The sequence below is a fragment of the Hyaena hyaena genome, unplaced genomic scaffold, assembly GCF_003009895.1.
Source record: "Hyaena hyaena isolate Hyena2069 unplaced genomic scaffold, ASM300989v1 scaffold_596, whole genome shotgun sequence".
NCBI lineage: Eukaryota > Metazoa > Chordata > Mammalia > Carnivora > Hyaenidae > Hyaena > Hyaena hyaena.
In genome coordinates this window covers 458,049-465,700 of record NW_024081228.1, presented here as the reverse complement: position 1 = coordinate 465,700, position 7,652 = coordinate 458,049, and positions in this window count along the sequence as shown.

Genomic DNA, 7,652 nt, shown 5'->3' with positions numbered 1-7,652 from the left:
AGAGACAGAGAGAGACAGAGCATGAGTGGAGGAGGGAGACACAGAATCTGAAGCAGATTCCAGACTCCAGGCTGTCAGCACAGAGCCTCATATGGGGCTTGAACTCACAAACTACAAGATTATGACCTGAGCTGAAGTCAGACATTTAACTGATTGAGCCACCCAGGCATCCCTCCACTGTTCATTTTTAAATCAGATTTTTTGGGTGCTGAGTTGTGTAAATTCTTTATATATTTTGGATATTAACCCCATAGATAGGCAAATAGATAAGGAAGATGTGAGACACACACACGTATTATATAGTCACAAAGGATGAGATTGTGTCATTTGTGACAACCTGGTTAGACCTAGAGGGTATTATGCTAAGTGAAATAAGTCAGACTGAGAAAGACAAATAGCTTATGATTTCACTCATATATATAATCTAAAAAATGAAATCCAAATTTGAATAAAGAAATAAGCAAAAAGCTTGTTTACAAGCTTTATACAATCCAGAGAACAAACTGAGGGTTGCCAGAAGGGAGGGTGGTGGGGGGACAGATAAAATGTGTGAACAGGGTGGGAGACATAGTCTTCCAGTTATGGAATGAATAAGTCATGGAAATAAAAGGCACAACAAAAGGAAGACAGTCAATAATAGCGTTGTGTGGTGACAGATGGTAGCTACACTTGTGGTGAGCACAGCATAATGTATAAGCTTGTCAAATCACTATGTTATACACTTGAAACTAATGTAACATTGTGTGTCAACTATACTCGCATATTAAGAAAAAAGTCTCTGCGTTTCAAAAATATATGTTAAAAGAAAGGCATACTTTCACAGAACTGTGATGCCAGCCATTTATCCTTGAGATATTCCCACATCCTGGTCTTTCTTTTTGTTGCTGTGCCTTCTAGTCATAGGCTAAAATAAAATGTCCTGTTCCCATCCAGAAGCATCGACCTCTTCCTCTTCCCGAATTTTTCCCCATAGCTATTCCTGTACCCCTACACAGCCCTTAGATATGGATCTCACCCTCTGTCAGGTTGCTCTCTCTTTCATCTATCATTGATCTGTCTCTCTATCATCTGTTTTTTCTACACAGACAGTTGCCCTTGGTCTTCACATGGATATGATAAACACTTTTCCTTTAACAGCTTCATATGTTATCTCTCCCAGGAGAGTCTAAATTTTAGCAGAGAATTTAAGTACAAATCTTTCCATAGAAATATTCCAAATAAAAAATAAAATCTCCATAAACCAAAGGACTTGGGAAAATAGCTTAGAGCACCCCAGCAAATACTGAATTTCTTTGAGGCCCCATGGTTTAGCTCTATCATTTAAGCACTGCTGAGTTCTACTTCATTATATGTTTATTTTAATGTGAAATTAGGGCTTCAAATATGAAATAAAATGAATCATTTATTCCACAAAATCTGTAATAAAATTGACTCTCCACCTCCAAGATGTATTCTGTTAATACCATTGCTTCACTTGCTTCTTGGACACCACCTCCCCAAAGCACAGTATTTACTACTTAACTTCCACATGCATTTGTGTTTGGGAGTGCATGTGTGTGAGTAAGGTATTATTTTGTATTATTATTTGGCAAGGAAAGATTGCCTTCCCAATGTTTCTTAGGAGCCTGTGATGCTTACGTGTAGGAGTTATATATAAAGAAAGCCAAATGTGTGTATAAGCTCCTTTCTAGGATTCTGGGCACTTGTGAAAGCTAAATTTCAAAGAGGCCATTTCGGTGTCTTAGAAAATTAGTCACTGGAAGGAATTGATGCAGGTTTTAAAAGAAATGGAAGTTCCCAGAGAGTGCTAATGCTTTGCTAGAATGAACATCAGTAGGCAGGTAAATCAGTCAGACAAAATGAAATTATGTATGCACCTAATAAAGATTACCTTCTTGCTAAATAAGTAAAAATTTTTATGATGGACATATTGCTTGTAATTGAAAGTCCTTGATTGTGGGGGTATAGTGACAACAGAAACTTGAAGCAACCTGTTTGAATGAATTCTTTTTATAAAAATATTACAAACACAGATTAAAAAAGTAGTATTTTACTTTTTTCCAAATGTCTAAAATCACAGAGATAAAAGGGATAAGAACAATCTTTTAGTACTAAATCATCATAGAGAGTACAATCTTGTTTTTGTTAATATAAATACAATTCTTTCAAAGCATTATTTTAAATAATTTAGCACATTATCTAAATAATTTACAGTTATGAGTTAGATAACAGATGTTTACTAAGAAACCATTTATTTGTGTGAAACAAAAAAGCAATATCTTTCTTGATAAAGGTGAAGGGGCACCTCCAGGGAAAAGTCAGAGGATGTAGGAGAAAATAAAAAGGAAACTCCACTTTGAACACAATTTAGAGACTTTGATAAGTCTTGGGTGTTTTAAAGGACTAACAGAAACATTTTGCTGCTAGAACTGGCACTTAGAAAGCTTAAGATGCCGGCTCTGAAAGTCTCAGTGAGCAAAGGCTCTCTTTTCATGCGATCATTAGAGCAAAGCAAGAGAATAAATCCACATCCTAAAAACTACATGTGTTGTATGGGTTGATGGCTGATGTGTCAGCAGTCATTGTTAATAGCTGAAGTTCAGAGGTCCTTTTAAGTCCTACCTCCTGTATTCAACTGGCAATTTCATCACCATATTCAATGTCCTCATTTCTTGTGTTCCCCATCATTCTTGTATGTTTTTCTTGCTAAGTCCATGTGAGTAAAAGGAAGTGGCGGAGCTACTCTCAGCACAAATTTTGCCCAGGCAACTCTTATGTCACTCTGGCACCTGAAACTCAAAAGGAGAGCATTAAATGTCTAATTTTGCTGAGCTCTGTGCTGGTACCTAGCCAGCTCTAGTCAAAAGCCATAGTAAATAATGGCAATAAAACTTAACTGGAAAGAACTTCGTGGCTTTCTTACATGCTGTATTTTTTCTTCAGGAAGAATTCCTCCTCATGTATAATATTTCCCTGTCCCGGCACGTCCCCTTTTTGCCAAAGTCTCCTCTTATTGAGTGACAATGAGTTCACATGATGCAGTAAGTCACTTTTAACCTCTCATTTCACTTCATTTTGTCACAAGTGACAGATGTTTAAGCCAAAATGTTTCCCTTTTTTTGGCAAGACTGGTCACTTTGAGTTTGTTGAAGGTGAATTTTCTGTGCAGAAGTGAATGAGTCTCTCAATATTTTCTTACTAAATTCTTCACACGGGTCTAATGCCGTGGTTTACGTATAATTTGTCATCTTCAGTGCAATGTGGAGTCAATGTTTACGCAAATGTTTTATTTTTTTCTTGGCTGGTTTCCTCATTGCTCATTCAAGCAAATCTTGTGCTTTGTTCTCTCACTTTATTCTTTTCTGATTTGTACACTTGCCATGAGTGGAAGGGAGTATATGTATGAGGAGGGAGTGGATATAGGAGGGTACGTGTTGTTCCGTGAAAGAATTTTAATATCTTAAATGATACTGACTTTATGTGTGTACAGGCAATTAAGATAAGTGAATTAGGTATTTGACTTGTTTTATAATGTATGCTACTGAATTCTTCCACACATTTTTGGAGTGTTCTGGTTTTACATGAATTTGGTTTCTAATGGCCAACGCTAGGGGTCACCCTTCCTTATTTTAAGGATTTAGTCATTGCTTAGAACCCGCTGACAGTCCATTAATCTCAGAAGAAAGTAAGCAATTTTGTAAAGGAAAGCAAAAGTTTTTTGGCTCTAAGATTGTTAGTAATTTTGCTTTTTGTCCTTGCTCTGTCATGGAGCCCAGATTTGTAACAGAGTTTTATGAATGAGAGATTGCTCTTGGTTTATTTTTGGCAAAAATAGAAGTTTGAGAATAAAAATTAACTCAGTTAATTTGAAGTATGACTCTATAGGCAAGCATTTTAGGCATAATATATACGGTTTTATCTGAAACCATTAAATTTAAAGATGAGTTCTAAATGTAATAATTTACTTATAGGTATGATAATAATTTTGCTTAATAAAATAGTACAAATATCTTTATAAAACAAATAGAAAATGGGAGAAATTAGGTAATTAATGATTATGGATGTCCTAATTATGGGTTTCTAAAAATTATCTAAGAATGAAATTGTAGGCAAAAGCATATACTGAACCATATCATGTTGTTGGTTCACACTTTCTTTGGTGTGTGTGTGTGTGTGTGTGTGTGTGTGTGACTGAAAGAATATGTCCATCTATAGTAATGCAAAGATGGTGGAGAGTTGCTATCAGTAGTTCATAGATTTGCTCCACAGTTCAGTATTGAAGACAGGTCTTAGAGTTTATGAGGAAGCTTGTATCTCTTAGTATCTCTTCTCAGTTGGAATATTAAAAACATCACTCAGAAAGAGTGCTTCTTCTTACAAGAATTTTCTTTAACAGTCTCAAATTCCCTTTTCTTTCCTTTATAAGTTCTTACCTCTGTCTGCTTCTCCCTTATACTTGCTTCTTCCTGGATGTGACTGACTCTCCTTCATCTTTCTTTTTCTTTTTCTTTTTTTTTTTTTTTAATATTTTTATTTATTTCTAGGAGAGAGAGAGGGAGACAGAGCGAGCAGGAGAGGGTCAAAGAGATAGGGAGACACAGACTCTGAAATAGGCTCCAGGCTCTGAGCTGGCAGTCAGCACAGAGCCCGACGCGGGGCTCAACCCACAAACCACGAGATCATGACCTAAGCGAAAGTCGGACGCTTAACCGACTGAGTCACCCAGGCGCCCCTCTCCTTCATCTTTCATGTCTGGCATTTAGATAATAAAGACAATACTCTCCATTATTAAAACTTATTATGCACTAAGCATTAATTCTTCACATCTTTATTTTATAGGAAGAGGGGCGGAGGCTCAGTGGTATAAGAGCACCGGAAGTGGGCTCTAAACTGAGGCTGCCTGACTGCAGAGTACATGCTTTTTAAGCTCTAGACGATGCTGAGTCCACTGTGTATCAGTTACACATGTAGTAATACCCAAAGAGCACATATTTACACATTGGGTGGCAAATTCAAGATTGTAACCCTCCAAAGGTAGTGATGCCATTTCAAAGGAATAATTCCAGCAGTAGCATTTGGACTTAGGAGTGGGATCAGTAAGGCAGCGATCTATATATTGTACTTGAAAGGTTGAAATAATCTTTTGCCAAATTGAGTTTGGAATAAGTGATGAAATATTCCTCAGTTCATTTTCAGGGTTGACTGAAACTTGCTTTAGGGGCTGAGGAAACCTTGTTTTACAATCTGACGCCTGTTGAGACTTCTCTGTCACCGCATCCGCACGTGCTGCCTCTGTTTTTCTGCACCAATCTACCCATGAAATGTGCCAGTTTCCTATGTCTGTCACAAAATTTCCCTTACACTTAGTATTTTTTAGTTTAGAAACTCTCTTTAGGGCTGATGAGGCCATCAGGAACAGTCACATGACCACCTCTATACTGGCTATATTCTCTCCTCTGAATCCTTATCTTCTGTCTCCTCTTTCTTCTGAGTAAATCCTTCTCTCTGCTTCATGTGTCCTTAGTATGAGCAGGTGGAGCAAAGAGAAGAAATGAACAGTAAAGACTTTATTTGACTGATGTTTCCATGAGCTGGCATTGTGCTCCTTGGGATTTGATGTGATTTCAAACTACCTTTTTCTTATAAAGCACTTTTTGGGGGGTTCCTCACAGACTCCCCTTCTTCCACTTCACATTGCTGAGAATCTCACACCTGTAGAGTCCTTGTGAGAGTGAGTTCCTTGCTCACCTTTATATTTAGAGGCATCTCTCTCTAAATGATTTCTTCAAAGATGATTTCTAGGTTTGACATGAAGACAGAGGAATCCATAATTCCTTTTTCCTTGGGTTGGGGAGAAATACAGCAACCAACTCTCCAAAAATTCTCCATTAAGTTCTCTGAACATTTTATACACTCAGTATGGGTGAGGAACTGAAGACCCCTAAAACCAATTCCTCTCCAGCATTTTCTGAAAAATCTCACTTTGGGGAGGTGGTCTTGTGCCTGAGTTTGGTAGATGATCTCAGGGTGCTGGCAGAAAGTTGATATGAAAGCAGGTTAATTTTAACATACTATTAATCAAATTATGGCTCATGCTAATATGCTGAAAATGAACTAAATCTCCACCTGGATGAAATGTTTGCCCAGTGTCATTATTAGTAAATGGAACAACCTTCTTACTTTTGTTGTGGGTAAAATATGCATAATATAAAATTATCCTTCTAACTCATTTTTAAGTGTAAAATTCAGTGCATTAAGTACAATCACATTGTTGTGCAGTGAATATACCATAAATCAAGGTCCTTATACTTCCAGGCTGTGTGCATTTTTTGTGATTCTGGAGATTTTTGTTCTGTGTTTATGGTACTCTAGGCTTCATGAGAGGTTCACCAGTTTTTTCAAGTACCCTGTTCTTCTTTCTCCAATCTTTCTCTTACACTCAACATCTCCTTTATATCTAATGGGTTTTATTGTATAAATATTTCACTTTTTTTCCCTGTTTCTTTATTTTTTTTTTTTGAGAGAGAGAGCATGCATGTGCACGTGTGTGCACACATGTGAGCAGAAAAGGGACAGAGAGAGGGAGAGAGAGAATTCCAAGCAGGTCCTGTACACTGTCAGCACAGAGGTTGACACAGGGCTTGATCTCATTAACCATGAGATCATGACATGAGCTGAAATCAAGAGTTGGACACTCAACCAACTAAGCCATCCAGGTGCCCCTAAATATTTCACTTTTAAGTTCTGCTCAAAATCCGCATTCATTCAAAAATATTTGTTGAGTGCCAGGTACTGGGGTTAAAACAATGAAAGTGATAGATAAAAATGTCTGAAACCCAGAATTCCATTCTATCAAATTTCTTTTGCAAATCCTTTGACTCAGTCATTATACTTCTAGAAATTCATCCTGTAGGAAAGTTTACTTAAGTGCACTGAGATTTGTATAAAATGATATTCATTGTAGCACTGTTAGTTATGTGAAAAATTAGAAACAAGCTGAAAGTTCATCAAATTAGGACTGGCTGTATTAGTCATGGTATTCATTGTGCAAAAGCTTTCTGTAGCTAAAAAAAAATAACAACGTGGGTTTGGGTCTGTATGTTTACCCATAAAAGATATCTATCAATGTATATATACTTTTTTTTCATAGGAGAAATTCTGGCAGCATATACATAAAAACGATTTCCTCTGGAAATGGAATTATGGCAACCTGTCCTTTCACATACTTCTAAATGGTATGAATATGTTTTCTAAAGGGTACATATTGTTTGTATAATTAGTTTGAAAACTGTGCAACTTTATTATTAGTAATTTAAAAAATCCAATCTAAACAATATGAAATACCATTGTTGTCTTTCAAATTGGTTTTAAAAAGGAAAAGAACAACGGTGTTGTCAAGGTGTGGGGAAATAGACACTCTAATACATGAATATTCTTTTGACACAACTTTTTTCTAGGGGGCAGTACTTAGGCATGGTCCGTTATGATGCTAGGCTAGCTTGTGGCGTTAGGCAATACTGCCCCCTAGCGGTCGCTATTCTCTGGTCATACAAACCTCCGGAGTTGAAAGACACCGGGAAACTGACGCTTACCGAGGAGTCTAGGTGTAGAGTCCAGGCATGGGGCTTGACCATCCACTAAGCCACCAATTT